Source organism: Acipenser ruthenus, chromosome 5 (genome assembly GCF_902713425.1).
Source record: "Acipenser ruthenus chromosome 5, fAciRut3.2 maternal haplotype, whole genome shotgun sequence".
Classification (NCBI taxonomy): Eukaryota; Metazoa; Chordata; class Actinopteri; order Acipenseriformes; family Acipenseridae; genus Acipenser; species Acipenser ruthenus.
This window is the reverse complement of record NC_081193.1, coordinates 56,611,641-56,629,037: the sequence shown is the minus strand read 5'-3', so window position 1 is coordinate 56,629,037 and position 17,397 is coordinate 56,611,641. Positions and strand designations below refer to the sequence as shown.

General features: G+C 44.4%; 1 protein-coding gene across 2 annotated transcripts in view; it reads left to right on the top strand.

Moving 5' to 3' along the window:
- The first annotated feature begins 11,677 nt into the window (after positions 1 to 11,677).
- The window catches only part of LOC117402232 (prepronociceptin-like), a 37,845-nt gene continuing 32,125 nt past the window's right edge, over positions 11,678 to 17,397 (top strand). Inside the window, exon 1 of one of the 2 annotated variants that reach the window (XM_059024765.1) lies at positions 11,678 to 11,753. The gene's annotated coding sequence lies outside the window, so the exon portion shown is untranslated. The remainder of the gene's footprint in view (positions 11,754 to 17,397) is intronic. The other variant, XM_059024764.1, reaches the window with a different exon arrangement.

The following is a 17,397-nucleotide window of genomic DNA, read 5'->3' as shown; positions in this document are numbered from 1 at the left end:
TTTGTTTAAATATTTTATTTGTTTCATTTAAACATACTGAGCGCCGCAGCGTCTCAGTTTCAACCACAGTACTGCCTGTATGCATGTGTGCTTCTTTCTGGCCTGACGTCACCCCTACAGCCAGCCTGTTCACACATGGTGTAAGAACCGGGACAACACCGCCTCCAAGACTTAGGCCAGAAAGAGTACTGCAGGAAAATAAATAAATAAATAAATAAATAAATAAATAAACAGGACTGTTTGTTTAAAAAAAAGGGAAAACACAGCAGAAGACAGCAACAGCAGGACTGGAGAGAGGTCCCGGAGCATCCACAGCCCAGGAGGGAGGAGACAGAGCCTTTCCCATCCTCTGAGGAGATGCTGGACTGGGTGTCAGAGGTTGTTGACCTGCTGTGGGCCAGAGATGGGGAACATTGGGAACGCTGGGAACAACACTACTACCCAGTGCCCTTTGTGAACCCGGCAGCTGTGGTAATCAACTACTTGGCTGCCGATATGGGACTTCCCCAGCCGGTTGCATTCCAAGTAGGAGAAGCCACGCCTACCTGCACCCTCACTGGGCTGAAGGGAGACTACTTGCAGCTCCCATCTCCACCAGCAGGGGAAGAATGTCTGCTTGTTTCACCTCCAGAGCCAGAGGGAGAGGAGCCATCTCCAGCGCCAGAGGGAGAGCAGCCATCACTGCCGTCTCCAGCACCAGAGGGAGAGGTCCCACCGCTGTCTCCAGAGTGAGAGGGTGAGCTGCACCAGTCCCCTGCAAGTGAGGGAGTGCCGCACCAGTCCCCTGCAAGTGAGGGAGAGCCGCACCAGTCCTCTGCAAGTGAGAGGGAGCCGTATCAGTCCCCTGCAAGTGAGGGAGAGTCGCACCAGTCCCCTGCAAGTGAGGGAGAGCCGCACCAGTCCCCTGCAACAGGGGGTGATTACATGCTGCTCCCACCTTCGTCACCAGGAGACTACACACTGCTCCCACCTTCATCGCCAGGAGACTACACGCTGCTCCCACCTTCGTAGCCAGGAGACTACATGCTGCTCCCACCTCCACCGCTTCCAGCAGGAGCTGTCTCTGCCTCCACCACCTCCACCGGCAGGAGCACTAGCAGCAGGAGCTGCCTCTGTCTCCGCCACCGCCAGGAACAGAGCAGCAGGAGCTGCCTCTGCCTCCACCTCCTCCACCGCCAGGAGCAGAGCAGCAGGAGCTGCCTCTGCCTTCATCACCTCTACAGGCAGGAGCAGAGCAGCAGGAGTTGTCTTTACCTCCACCACCTCCACCACCAGGAGCAGAGCAGCAGGAGCTCCCTCTGCCTCCGCCATCTCCACCAGCAGAGGGTGAATACCTGCTGGTTCCGCCTCCACCGCCGTGGGAGGACTGGTTGCCGCTCCCACCTCCACCACCAGAGGAGCTGGAGCTACCACCACCACCCGAGGGTGAGGAGCTACAGCTAAGTTTTCCATCGCCCAGGGATGCCTTCACGTCACCGCCCGGGGATGCCTTCACGTCACCGCCTGGGGATGCCTGCCTCACACCGCCCAAGGATGCCTGCCTCGCACTGCCCAAGGATGCCTGCCTCACCTGGGGTTGCCTGCTACTCCGCATCGCCTGGGGTTGCCAGCTCCACTTCGCCTAGGGTTGCTGCCAGCCCTGCATGGCAGCAAGAAGTACTGTGTCCGGAACCCCACCACGGGGAGCTGCTGGCCACGAAGAAGGGGAGGGGGCCGGAGACCACCAACCCCAGCAGCAGTTTCGCTGTCGGAGATCGTGGGGGAGGTCAGGAGACCTACTCCCACTTATTATTAATATTATTATTATTATTTATTTCTTAGCAGACGTCCTTATCCAGGGCGACTTACAATTGTTACAAGATATCACATTATTTTTACATACAATTACCCATTTATACAGCTGGGTTTTTACTGGATTAATCCAGGCAAAGTGCCTTGCTCAAGGGTACAGCAGCAGTGTCCCCCACCTGGGATTGAACCCACGACCCTCCGGTCAAGAGGCCAGAGCCCTAACCACTACTCTCACTGCAGTACTTTCGCTGCAGGAAGTACTGTGGCCGGAGCCCCACAAAAGGGAGCTGCCAGCTAGGAAGAAGGGGGGAGGTCTGGAGACCATCAACCCCAGCAGCCTTTCCGCTGCCAGGGGTACAGCGGGAGGAGGAACTCACCCCGCTGTCAGCACGTCTGCTGACAGTATTGCCAGTAGCAGCCTGGCTACTGGGAACATTGCCGCCCATGAACCCCTTAAAGTCCCTGTTCTTGGCCCGAGACTTTGTGCATTTGTGTGTTATATGTCGCGTGTGGTGTGTTAATGTTGGTGTATTGTAGTTGGTACACGGGATATAATGTGGGTAATGAGCATACATGTTTAAAATGTATAATTGTATTTAGGCACAGGGATTGCACTTCACTTCACGTGCATTTAAAGTACTTAATATGTGAGCACGGGGTTTTCACAGATTAGTTCACATGCTGGGATCCAAGTGAAGAATTAATTGGTAATTGAATCCCAGCACAATTGTATATATAGATGCACATCTCATTCACTCGGGGTTGTGTGTTCGAGAGTGGAGAATAGGAGAGAAAGAGGAGAAAAGTAAATAACAAATGTTACTCGTGCGAGAGTGTTTGCTGCTGCAACAGTGTTTGCCACTCCTCCTATTTTTTTGTTGGCTGCAAATTTAACAAGTTTGCTTACTATACCAGAATCTAAGTCATTAATGTAGATCAGGAAGAGCAGAGGACCTAATACTAATCCCTGTGGTACACCACTGGTTACCTTGCTCCATTTTGAGGTTTCTCCTCTAATCAGTACTTTCTGTTTTCTACATGTTAACCACTCCCTAATCCATGTGCATGCATGTAGTCAGGTGCAGTGGTGCAGTAAATAAATCAAGTCCACACAATCCTTTCTCCCAAAACAGTCTGTGGGTTTTAATAATAATAAAAATAATAACAAATAACACAAAATAAGTCCACCCCTTTACCAGCGATGGTATTGGGGGGTACACGGCAGCTCTCTTAAAAAAATAAACAAAAACGGGACTTTGTCCATCCCCACGTTCTCTGTGCACACAGTGCTCTCGCTCCAGAGAAGCGTGGTGCCGTGAGTGGTGCAGTGCGGTGCTGTGCTGTGCTGTGCAGTGCAGGGACGTGCTCTTTATAATTGCCGGTCCGCGGCTCACTCCTCCTCTGCAACACAAAACACACGTAATCCAAAATCATAAAAACAATACAGGCTCCGGCCGTTTGTGTTTCATTCTCAGCGCAAAGGGGAGGTTTTGACATAGCTGCTTTCCCTTTGTATCCAGCAAACTCCTCCCTGCAGCCAACGCGTCGCCATGATTTCTCCAATAGAGGGCTGCCCCGCAGCTGACTGCAATGGAATCGTCCTGAGTACTTGCAGCTACGCGCCCCTCCTAATATGGTCACCTTCCGGTTTCCACCTACCACTGAGGTGGTAGATCTAGGAGGCAGCATACCTTCCCCCTTACACAGCGCCCTTTCTAATCGGGAGGGAGATTTGCAGCATCGATCCTTTCTCGCTCTATCACATATCTCACCCCTCAGAGTGATGCCGAAGGAACACTTGGCCAACTCTACATTCCCCAATGGTCCCCCCTCCCTTGAAAAGAAATCTGCATTTTGATGCTCCTTACCTGCACGATGTTTCACTGTATAGTGGAAGGGTTGCAGCGCTAGATACCACGAGTTATCCGAGAATTATTGTCCTTCATCGTATCTAACCATCTTAAAGGAGCATGATCAGTGACAAGAGAGAAAGAACGCCCCAACAAGTAATAGCGAAGAGCATGAGTAGCCCATTTGATGGCTAAACACTCCTTCTCAATGACGGAGTAGTTAATTTCCCTAGGAGCCATTTTTTTGCTCAAATAAATGATAGGGTGTTCCACTTCGTCAACTTGTTGGGACAGGACCGCCCTCAGACCAATGTGGGAGGCATCAGTCTGAAGGATGAACTCTTTGCTGAAATCTGGTGAAATCAGAGCGGGGGCTTGACAGAGTCACTTCTTAATCATATCAAATGCTTCCTGACACTGCCCTGTCCATTTAACTAATTTTGGAGCAGCCTTTCGGGTGAGATCGACCAGGGGGTTGACTATGGTGGCATACTCGGGGATAAAACGGCGATAATAGCCGGCTAACCCCAGTAGTGATCTCACCTGTGACTTGGTTCTCAGAATCGCCGTCTCCACCAGCGCCTGGACTTTGGAGGCGATAGGCTTTACCCGGCCATTACCCATAATGTAGCCAAGATACTGGGTCTCCTGTTTGCCAAATGCACACTTGCCCAGCTTGGCTGTTAGCCCAGCCCCCCTTGAGACTGTAGGACGGCTGAAAGCCTAATAATATGCTCCTTCCAGGTGGAGCTAAAAATCACTACATCATCGATGTATGCGGCTGCGTACTGATGATGAGGAATTAAGACCTGGTCCATCAGTCTCTGAAAGGTGGCGGGAGCTCCATGCAACCCGAAGGGCATGGTCCGGAAATGGAACAAGCCATCTGGGGTAGAGAAAGCAGTTTTCTCTTTTGAGCTCTGAGTGAGTGGAATCTGCCAGTACCCCTTCGTCAGATCCAAAGTCGAAATTAACCACGCCTTACCCAGTCGGGCGAGGAGCTCGTCCACTCGGGGCATTGGATACGCATCAAACTTAGAGATGGCATTGACCTTCCGGAAATCCACACAGAACCGAGTGGAGCCGTCCTTTTTGCCCACCATCACAATAGGACTGCACCACTCGCTCCGGGAAGGCTCAATGACTCCAAGCTCGAGCATATACTCCACCTCCTTGTGAAAGGGACCCCTGCGACTCTCCAGGATCCGGTACGGTCTCTCTCGGACCCTGAAACCTGGCGGAGTAATAATAGCATGAGAAATAACATTAGTTCTGCCGGGCAAATCAGAAAAACATCACTAAACCTTTCCACCAACTGGAAGAGCTCTTGTTTCTGATCCGGAAGTAACTGTTCTCCCATCGGAATGTTAGTTGTAGCTAATGGATTGACAGTGGGACCAAAATCCTCTTCTAAACTGTCACCAGCTATAAACAGGGCCTCCCTTTCATTCCAGGGTTTTAGCAAGTTAATGTGATACATTTCTGTCTTATTTCGGCGATTGGGTTGTCTAATTTCATAATTCACATTACCAATTCCCCGTATCACCTCATATGGCCCCTGCCATTTAGCATACAACTTAGACTCTGATGAAGGAAGTAGCAGCAGTACTTTATCACCTGGCCGAAAAGTCCGAATTCTTGCTTGTTTGTTGTACTGCTGCTCTTGGCGATGCTGAGCTAGTTTTAGGTTTTCTTGTGCCAAACAACCAACCAATTCCAGACGGTCTCTTAACAGGATTACATATTTGACTATGTTTTTGGAAGTTTTTGTTTGCTCCTCCCACCCTTCTTTCACAAGATCCAGAATGCCCCATGGTTGCCTCCCATCCAGCAGTTCAAAGGGAGAGAACCCGGTCGAGCTCTGAGGCACCTCTCTCACTGCAAACATCAGGTAGGGGAGGAGTTTAGCCCAATGTTTCTGCTCTTGGGTGACAAACCGCTTCAGCATCTGTTTTAAAGTCTGATTAAAACGTTCCACCAAACCGTCCGTCTGCGGGTGATAAACAGAGGTTCGAATGGACTTAATTTGCAACAATTTATACAATTCTTTCAAACACTGTGACATGAAGTTCGTTCCGTGATCAGTGAGGATTTCTTTTGGAATCCCTACTCTCGTTATAATCTGTACTAACTCTCGAGCAACTGCTGCGGCACTAGTGGATCTCAATGGTACTGCCTCTGGATATCTGGTCGCGTAGTCCACCACTACCAAAATGTGCGTGTATCCAGAGTCAGACTGGCTCAAGGGACCCACTATGTCCATAGCAATGCGTTCAAAGGGAACTGAGATCAGGGGCAGTGGGACCAGCGGGGCCGGGCGAACCCGCCCCGGCGCTACTTGCTGGCATTCCGGACACCCCGCTACATATCGCGTCACCTCACTATAGACTCCCATCCAATAAAATCGAGCCAATATTCGTTCCCGAGTCTTATCGCTACCTAAATGGCCTGAACATGGGACATCGTGAGCCAACCGCATGATCTCACGTCGAAAAGACTGAGGAACGAGTAATTGTGTTACAATCTGGCTTGTGCTCGTGGCTTGGGATACCCTATACAGCAAATGCCCGACAATAATGTGGTGAGGATATGTAAGCGGCCGGTTATCCTCTACATCCTTCCCCTCGATAGACCGAACCTGCCCCCAGATGTGTGCCAGCGAAGGATCATTCTTTTGTTCCAACGCTAGGTCCACATCTCGGTCCCAGAACTTCGGGATATCGAGCGGAGCTACAGTAGCTTCAGCACTGGGGGCCCCAGTAACCTGCCCCCGCAGGTCACACTGAGTCCCAATCCCCTTTCCCTTACATTTAACAGACTCTGAAGTTTCCCCCACCAAACCCCAGCCTTGTCTTATTGACATTCCTTCCCATTTTTCGACCCTTCGCTCTTTTTTTGTTTTTTTCGGGCGAAATCGGGAATAGAACAAATCAGCTTGCAGCGGGAATATTTTCCCAATAGTTTCCCCCGCTGCTCCCATGGTCTTACCGGAGACTGGCGTTACCGTTTTATTAATCATTGTTTCAAAATATGGCCAGTCTCGACCTAAAATAACTGGATATGGCAACTTTGCAGCCACTGCCACGATTACGCGGCGGGTATGACATCCAATCGTCACATCTAATTTAGTGAGGGGGTAGTCCTTGTTATCCCCGTGAATACAGGAAATGACCACGACCCCGCGTGACCACCAAGGTACCCCCGCCAACAGAGCTTCTTCAATTAAAGTCTGCCCACATCCTGAGTCCACTAACGCGTGGGTACTCACATCACCAACCCGTACATCAACAATGCAAGGCCCCTCCCAATCATTACCCCTGGACTTACCTGGTGCTGTTGGTAGGTAATGGGAGGCCGCACCACATTCCATCGCCGCCGGACAATTCCGCGCAAGGTGGCCGACCTCATGGCACCGGTAACACGTGGGGTGAAAGGGCGCCCACGGAGCTTGTATGTCCCGCTGCCGGTTCGGCAGTGGGGAGGGGTTCTCTGCTCTCACCCCGCTGGGGGTCGACCTCGCCCTCCATTGGGGTGGAGGAAGGCCGCCCGTGGGGTGCCGATGAGAAGTAGCCCCGTGGGGGGAGGGGGTGAAGTGCTGTGGGGGTCCTGTCCTCGGAGTCGGTCCTGTCCGGGGTCGGTTGGAGGGAGGAGCGGGGGTAACGACCACGGGAGCTGATGCCAAGGCATCCTCATACCCCTCAGCCAATCGGACTGATGCCTCTAGTGTGGTGGGTCGATGCCTGGTGACCCAGTTCTGGGTGTCCGGCCCCAGCACCTTCACAAACTGCTCTATGGCAATCAGCTCGGTGATCTTTTCTGCATCGTTGGTGCCGGGGCAGAGCCACCGGGTCACATGATCCACTAGTTGCTGGGCCACCACGCGGGGTCGCAGTCCTGGGGGGCGCTGGTACTCCCGGAACCAGTGGCGGTGTGTCTCCTCTGTGATGTCCAGCCGCTGGAGAATGGCCTGCTTCACCTGGTCGTACACCAGGGCTTGCTCATGTGTCAGGGCTTGGTAGGCTGCCTGGGCCTCTCCGATCAAATTGGGGCCCAACTGGGTAGCCCACCACTCCCGAGGCCACTGAGCTGCTGTTGCCTGCCTTTCAAAGGCAACTAAGTAAGCCTCGGGGTCATCCTCCAGCGACATCTTCACTACCTTTACCCTTGGTAGGGGTACTGCTGGTTGAACCGCCGGTTCCCTCCCCCGATTGGCCTCCAGGAACAAGCCATGCATCCTCTCCATCATGGCCGTCAATGATTCTTGATGCCTCCGCTCCTGCGCCTCCAACAGCGCTGCCAGTGCGGTTGGGTCCATTGTAATCCCTCTTCTTGACACCAAGTGTAGTCAGGTGCAGTGGTGCAGTAAATAAATCAAGTCCACACAATCCTTTCTCCCAAAACAGTCTGTGGGTTTTAATAATAATAAAAATAATAACAAATAACACAAAATAAGTCCACCCCTTTACCAGTGATGGTATTGGGGGGTACACTGCAGCTCTCTTAAAAAAATAAACAAAAACGGGACTTTGTCCGTCCCCACGTTCTCTGTGCACGCAGTGCTCTCGCTCCAGAGAAGCGTGGTGCCGTGAGTGGTGCAGTGCGGTGCTGTGCTGTGCTGTGCAGTGCAGGAACGTGCTCTTTATAATTGCCGGTCCGCGGCTCACTCCTCCTCTGCAACACAAAACACACGTAATCCAAAATTATAAAAACAATACAGGCTCCGGCTGTTTGTGTTTCATTCTCAACGCAAAGGGGAGGTTTTGATATAGATGCTTTCCCTTTGTACCCAGCAAACTCCTCCCTGCAGCCAACGCGTCGCCATGATTTCTCCAATAGAGGGCTGCCCCGCAGCTGACTGCAATGGAATCGTCCTGAGTACTTGCAGCTACGTGCCCCTCCTAATATGGTCACCTTCCGGTTTCCACCTACCACCGAGGTGGTAGATCTAGGAGGCAGCATACCTTCCCCCTTACACAGCGCCCTTTCTAATCGGGAGGGAGATTTGCAGCATCGATCCTTTCTCTCTCTATCACAATGCATTTCCCTGAATCCCTACTGCGTTCAGTGTGAGGATTAATCTTTTATGTGGGACGTTGTCAAAGGCTTTCTAAATAAACCATGTCATATGCTTTGCAATTATCCATTGTCGATCTTGTATCCTCAAAAAAATCAAGTAGGTTAGTTAGACATGATCTCCCTTTCCTAAAACTATGCTGTCTCCCAGGATACTGTTACCATATAGGTAATTTTCCATTTTGGATCTTATTATAGTTTCCATAAGTTTACATATAATAGAAGTCAGGCGTATTGGTCTGTAGTTACCTGGTTCGGTTTTGTCTCCCTTTTTGTGGATCGGTATTACGTTTGCAATTCTCAAGTCTGTCGGGACAACCCCTGTGTCAAGAGACTGTTGCATGATCTTGGTTAGCGGTTTGTAAATAACTTCTTTCATTTCTATGAGTACTATTGGGAGGATCTCATCCGGCCCAAGGGATTTGTTTATTTTAAGAGCTCCTAGTCCCTTTAACACTTCTGCCTCTGTTATACTAAAGTTATTTAAAACTGGATAGGAACAGGGCGACATGTGGGGCATGTTGTCCGTATCCTCCTTCGTAAAAACTTGTGAAAAGTAATAGTTTCATATATTTGCTATTTTTTTATCTTCATCTATGATTTTGCCATTTGTATCTCTTAGACATTTAACCTCCTCTTTAAACAAATAAACAAAAACAAATGGTACAAACATTTAACTAAACACACTTGACAAAATAAACGGCACAAGGGCCAAAACAAAAGGCTACACAAAAATTCACGAAATGTAAACAAACAGGACATGAACACAGCGATACAAAACACCTCCACTGACAATAACTCCAACAGTAACCATTCACCACCCGTGATCACTTTATTTATACACTTGTGGCTGAAGCCCTAATTAATCATTTAAGCATTTATTCAGTTGACAGCTAAAGCCACATTCCCACATGTGTTTTTGTAGGGAGTATTTAACTCCCTCACTGCCACCCAATATTCCGCCCACACACACACAACCGTGCTTCGGCAGAGAGTTCACCCTGCCAAACTGCCACAGACGGACATTTCATTTTTAAAGGGTGGAGACAGTTTACAGCAGCACACAGACACAGAAACAGAAACACACTGTAAATCTGATGTAATCACACACACACAATCGTGCTTCGGCAGAGAGTTCACGCTGCCACACTGCTAAACGGGCATTTCATTTTTAAAGGGCGGAGACAGTTTACAGCAGCACACAGACACAGAAACAAAAACGGAAAAACACTGTAAATCTGATGTAGTTAACATAATTATATTAGAACATTTATTCTGTCATGTGTTTTAATATATATGTTTTTACAACATTTATAAATATCAAGAAACGAGATAGGCAGATAATGTTTCAGGAACCAACTTGATATCTGTTACGTATATTTTTCCCTTATTACTGGTAATAATGGAATGAAGAAATATTATTTTATTGATAAATATTTATTAGTTATGAGTAGTGTCCATTATTGCTTATAAAGACCCTGAGAATAAATTATTATTATGGCATTGCAATCTTACTATGTTTGCTCATAGTTAGTGTTTTGTAGTTAGCACTATTTATTCTGTTGTTCTTGCTGTTTGTAAAATACTTCTTTGATGATAGAATATTCAGTGTATATGTCTACTGTTTATGTACAGAAATTGATATGCACACAATAATACAAATGGTTCCATTCTATAGAATTGAATTTCAAAATGCAAGACGATTAGATAATTGTTGCCAGACATACTGTCGTCTGATTCTGGTGAATCACAATTTTCTGACAGTGATTCAGTTTATATAATATAGGTGTTCTCAGTATTATTTATTTTAAAATAAATGTTCAGTTCTAAACCTTGTGTTGTGTTTGTTTTTTAATAAAAGGCTCTAAATTAATAAAATCAGGTGAAAGAATGTCTTGGATTTTGCCCATATTTAAAAATCAATTGAACAAAACTGTTGTAGGGTCCTTCAGGTAAAAGAATACAACATTTTTGTACCTTCATCTCTTTGAAACCCCAAAATCTATTGAGTAATTAAAAAAATAAAACTTACATTTTTAAAAAATATCAGATTTTGTTTATACTTATTTGAGTGGAAACTCAGTACAAGTACTTTTAAAATGATTGTGTAATGTTCTCTATAGTGTCATTAACCAAAATATACAATTCAAGTCTATACTACTACTGAAAATAGATTTTTATTTTTATTTGTTATTAATTTCTAAGATAGAATGGCAAGTCAGCTATAATTGTGTTTAAAAAAAATCACAAAATCACTCAGTGAAACAACAATGTAATTTGTTTTCATTTGCCCAAAACATCAATATTTTTTTCAACAAAACTTTCAGGAACTATTGTAAGATCCCTCAGGTCATAGAATAACAAGTTTATACAATGTATACATGTATCTCTTTGAAATAATACATAATAAAAAAAATACTTAATGTTTTATTTTTTTTAAAATACAAAATGTAGTGTTGGAAAAAAAGAGAAATGTTTATGGTTTCTGAAGTACTTTATAACACCAATTCCAAGATGCTACTGTAAAAAATAGATTTTTGTGGGTTTTTAAGCTTTAGATTCTGTATAGGATTTCATCCTTTATGAGCACGGGAATGTATTTTGTTTTAATTGGTCAGTTGAGTGGATATCCTGTGGAGGTATGGCTGACCTTATTATTGTGGACAAAATCACTATTCATTTCTAACAGTGATTTAAGACAGATATAGAAAGTATTGTCTATACATCGAATTTTCTGGGAAAGGGATTTTTACAGCCATGTTCCTGGAATGAGAGGCAAGATGACGTTGGCTGGCAGGTTGTCCATGAGTCAGGCTGTCCCCTTGTGTGGGAAGATGTCAGTCTATGTGAGTGAGTGTCAGAAGGAGGGAGAAAGAAAGAAAGAGGGAGGGAGGGCCAGTGGGAGGTGTATGAATGTATATATAGAGCAGCATGACAGAGACACTGTAAATCGGTACTGGAGCTGAAAGCAGGACAAGGGGACTCTTGCAGAGATACACAGACTTTCATCCAAGGACCCATCAAGCGCACCATACCCAGGTAGGGCATAGAGAGTAGTCTTTTCTCCTCCAACTACTTCAGTGGAGCCAAAGTCTAACGGGATGTTGGGGAGATCTGTGCTGAGCAGTGGGATTGTCTGGGGCAATTGACATTTCTGTCTTACTTTACACGTTGTAAAATAGGATAAACATTCATTGTACCACCTTCCTTTGGCTTCACTTATTTTTTTTTCTCTCTTTTATGTTTTCAACCTCACCACTTTTCTTTATTTCATTTCAGTATTGGCACAGTACATGTGAAGCATATGTGTACATTTATTTTTTTCTTTCTCTCTGTATTATATCTATACTGTTCTACAAATAGAAAGAAATATTGTAATGGATACATCTTAATCTTATATTTATTGGCAGTAATGCTGAGTTGCAGATGGTGAAGAAAGTTCTACTTACTGTAATGTAAACAAAATCTGCTTTAAACAAGCTTTTTTTCAATTTGTATGCCTTAAAAATCAATTTTTGAAGCCTGGAAGCTAAATATTGTCCATTGCTAGGAAACCAAATGGGAAATTATCAGATCGTGCTGAGTACTTAGTCACTGTCAATTTTCCATCAGTTAAGAAATAAGGGTGAATTTATTTTGTTAGACCCCATCATCTGTTAACTCTCATACTCTATTGTACAGAATACTACCATGGTTTGTGCATTCCTTGCTCTCAGGTTCCGAGTTCTGTACCGTTTGCTGGCTTATTATAAAAAAAACTTTCAGTTCCAAATTGTTACTAGTGTTGGTAAAATCATCAGTTAAAAACAAACTACTAAAACAAATAAGAGACTAATTAAGACTACTTACAAGTCCCTAAAATGTGATATATAATAGGACCTTTTTCACCTGCTAAATTATGAAAATAATTGTTTGTAGAGGTCCTTTTAGGAGGTCCTTTAACCTTATCAACAAAAGTGCTACCTGAAAAAGGATATTTACATCTGTGTAAGAGCAAGAAGCTGCAAAGGCGTACATAAAAGATGGAAGGGAGGAGGAAAAAAACAAGTGGATATAAGCACTATAACATAGCTGTGTGATCTTCTTAAGTCTGATTAAGAATCACAAACAGCCCGCAGTCACGCCATACCTGTAAAGGTTACAGTAGCCGTTCATTTTCATGCAACGGGTGCCATCCAGACAACAGCTGGAGACAGATCAGACATCTAGAAGTCTTCAAAGATACTGACTGATGTCACAGATGCACTTTTCTGTAGGGCAAGGGAGTATATAATATTTCCAATTGAGGATGTGGAACAAAATAGAACCAAACAAATTTTATAAGTTGTCTGCCTTCCCAAACATGCTAAGTGTAATAGATGCACACATTGCAATATCCTAAGATTCAAACAATGAAATTACTTTCCGAAACAGAAAACATCATCCTTCTTTAACTGTGCAAGTTTGATGTGATTCTCAATGTATTATCACTGATGTAGTTGCCAAGTACCCTGGCTCATGCCTCGACTCATTTATCATGGAGAACAGTGCCTTGTTCAGAAAATTCAAACAGGGGTTTCTAAGTGGAGGCTGGCTAATTTTAGAATATATTAAATACATCATTAACATATGACCCTTCTAAAACACATGTAACAAATGAATATTAATGTTTAATATTTTTATTATGATTTTTCACAAACATACAGAAACATTCAGGTGTGCATGTAAGAATATGTATATTAATATTGCATCAGAGAATACATTGTTATATTGAAATAAATTAAGGATAGTTTTTTTTTTTTTTTTTTTTATAGGCACGCTGTAGTATTATTATTATTTAGCAGACATTTTTATCCAAAGCAGTCTTCTTCATTTGACCTTTTTATGGCAGAGGTTGTATTTATTTTTTCAGTTATATCCTTCCGTAGTTTAAATTTAGCAGTGGCTCCGGATGTGCTAAAATCTCAAATCGAGCAAAAGCTCAACTTGGGTGGCTAAGAATTTATTTTTCCTTTCTTCTTTTCCCATTGTTGCAATGACATGTGAGCTTCCTCGTTGTTTTCCAGTTAAATGGAAGTCCAGACTATTGAAATGTAACTAATTGGTTTGTTAAGGAACCGGAAAATCAATTGCTGTTTCAATTGAATCTGTCATAAGCAGAAGTCGCAAAAGGCTAGGTTAGGTTGCGAAGGACTAAAACATAATACCTTTAATAAAACTCAAATTAAATGCAGTAATGATAAATACAAATACTACTATATAGGAATTTAGAAGGGCCTATGTTCTGGGTCACAAGTGAGCTGAGTTGGTGCCCAGCCCTCAGCCCTGCCACACAGGTCTGCGCTGAAGTATTAGACAGCCACTACACAGAGATGTCTGGCACACTTTCAGAATTGCATTTTGCACTCTCAGAACTACGAGGGTAAGCATTCTTGATGCCTGCTAGCAGTGTAATCTTTCTTAAGCACTAAATTCACAACATCAAATGCATTTCAAATTTAGAATGAAAGAAAGAAAGAAAGAAAGAAAGAAAGAAAGAAAGATCACAGCAACAACTAAAGCACAGGGTCAGGTGTAACATAGTGTGAGTGTTTGCCTACTTATTGTAATTGTGGTGTTTTCTTTAGTTTTTTTGTTTTTTAATTGCAGGGAAAGTCAAATGCAAATTAATTTTTTATTAAATTAATTTATTTTAATTAATAATGACTGAAAATAGACTGTTCGTGTTTGCAGTGTGAAGCAAGTATGCTGCTTGAGGCGTGCTTGCTGGAGTGAATAAAGGAGCTTTTACATAATTAATGACACTGGCAAAATAGAATACTGATTTCCCTGTGTGTCCGATGAATGATCAGGAGACGCATCAATAAACATTGTGTCATTTACAATAACATGACAGGTGGGAATTAGCTGTGTTAATGAAGCTCACTGTTGCTTAAGTGTTCATTTGCAAAACACACACACTGCAGTATCCCCTGTCCAAGCTGACAGTGTCTGTTAATGCAACTGCTTTTGTAGGACATGCAGCATAGAAAAAGTATGTTACCAATCAACATATTACCAAGTATGTTACCCTTTGCAGTTAGAGCTAAATATTCAACAAAGGTGTTTCAAGGTAAAGTAATATCCAAACTGTAACTTTATTCACAAGTAAAAACGTTAGGTTACCTACCGTAATCCTGGTTCCCTGAAAGAGAAGAAGACCACCAATGACATTACATATGGGGATATGCCTGCCCATTGGGTAGGTATCGCTGAGCTCTCTATACCAGAGCTGCAGATAGGCCCCATCTTGGGATGATGGACTCTATCCCGTCCACCAAGGGAATAAAACTGTCATCCCGAGGAAGTCATTTCTCTTTTTCCATCAAACCCATGAGGGTGACCGATGCAACCTTGTGCACAGACAGCGCCTGCAGCTCACTGACCCACTTAGCGGAGGTGATAGCCACGATGAAGGCTGTCTTCATAGAGAGGGCGTAACCGCAGAGCACCTTTAAGAAAAAATCGGGCAGCCAAGAAATGCGCACCCAGAGACACAGAGTCTACAGGGGCATGGCATGCAGAGATAGTCGTTAAATACACCTTCAAAAGTGGAAGGTGATCTACCAGCATCAAGCAGTTATTGCCGAAACTGTAAGTTGACTGGCATATGGCAATACACTGGGTCATGGCTTCCAGCCAGACACCAAGCTTGGAAATGCCTCCACTTATAATAGGTGTGGAGTCTGCCCTAGTGCTCTGCAACGTACCCACAACCGCATCTGATAGCCCTAGGGCTAACCAGCAATCCCTTTCAGGGGTGCCAAGTGCAGTGGGATCTCCCAGGACTAGCCATGTAACAGCTGGCACAGGGTCCAAAACCAGATTCTCCTGGGCCACTTGTGGTGCTTCCTGATGCTTCCTCTAACCGGACCTTTTCGAGAAAGGGCGTCTACGCTGAGTGGACCGCCTAAACAGTGGAGGAAGTACCACAGGGGGCAATTATTTTTTTTCACAGAAGAGTTTGAACTAAAATAAATATATATATATATATATATATATATATATATATATATATATATATATATATATATATATATAATTAGGGGTGGTCATCAGTATGAAAATTTTATATCGATATCGTGCACGTATTTCAATAGATAATATCGAAGTCTTCCAAAACACAGAAAAACATAATAACACTTTGCAATATGAAACATATGGACGGTAACAGATATTTACATAAGAAAAGCAATAACTTACTTGAACTTAGCTTTGGAGAAAAACAAGGTCTTGTTATATTGTTTTACATGTCATCATCAGCCACCTCAAAACCAAAATATTTATATACTTCACTGCGCAGGCTAGCTAATCTTCTCTGCATCTAAATGCACGACACCTCTAAAAGTATTACGTACGGTGTTATGCTGAATGTTGCATTATTTCGAGATGTGTTTTGATGTTTTAAAAGTACATCTCATTTATAATACCGAAACTTCACATTTTAAAAATACATTAATAACAGTAAGTATTCGCATGGAAAAAAATGCAATGAAACACACTGACGCATGCGTATATCTGAAAATAATCCCAATAGTGCTTAACCCTTAGTGGTCCATTTATTCAGCGCGTCTCAGACGCGTCAGGTCCTATTTATTTTCACATGCGCAGTTTATTTTAGTCTCACTGTTTAAAAGTATTTTTTTCACAGTAAAACAGGTTTAAAAGGCAATGCATATCAACAGGACACCCAGTACTGCATCTCCAGCCCCGCCCCACCCCTTGTTCGCTATATTTTTCAAATGCCTCTTAATAGTACATACCGATTAAATCATCTCTTGATCACTCGTTTTTATCACCAAACTCCTCAATAATGCGATCCAAGTCGTTATTTTATTACTATAACATCTAAAAAAAGCTCTGCAAATGTCTGATGTTCTTTGAGCACTGGATGCGGAAGCAGCTATCTTGTTTGTTTATGTCCGTGTTATCTATGTGGTGTCGGGTCTATCAGTATTCCTGAGATACGCCCTTTTCGGCTTCTCTCGGCTCCTATCGGTCTCACTCGGCCATTGAATGGTTTTCTCGGCTTTTTCCGGAGAAAAAACGACTAGAGACCTGTTTTTTGCGTCTTTTTGATGATGTCGGACAGGGTCCGACATTGGACCGGAAAGGGAAAATTGCGATGTTGGACCAGGTCTGACATAGGACTGCAAAGGGTTAATGGCTGTCTTACCTGAGTTGTTGCCCTTGTTTTGATGTGGTCTTCCTTCTGTTTTCTGTTTTCTCCCCCCTTCCTTTCTAGTTTAAATGCTTCTGGACCTCCTCAAGGATCCTTTCTCCGAGTAGATTGGTTCCCTTTTTGTTTAAGTGCAGTTTGTCCCACCTATATAGATAGTCCTTGTTGTAGAATGTGCTCCAATGTTCAAGAAAGATGAAGCCTTCCTGTGTAAACCACGATTTCAGCCATGCATTTTGATTATGTATTTCCAGCTTTCTATATGCTTCTTTACAAAGTGCCGGCAGTATCCCAGAAAATACCACAGTTTTGGTCTTGTCTTTTTAATTTCCTTCCTAGCTCTCTGAATTTGTTTTGCAGGGATCTTGGCCTGTCTCTTCCAATGTTGTTTGTACCGATGTGGACGACTACTACCGGGTCGTCTCATGTTCGTTCTAGGAGCCTGTCCACGTTCTCAGTGACGTTCTTGACAGAGGCTCCTGGAAG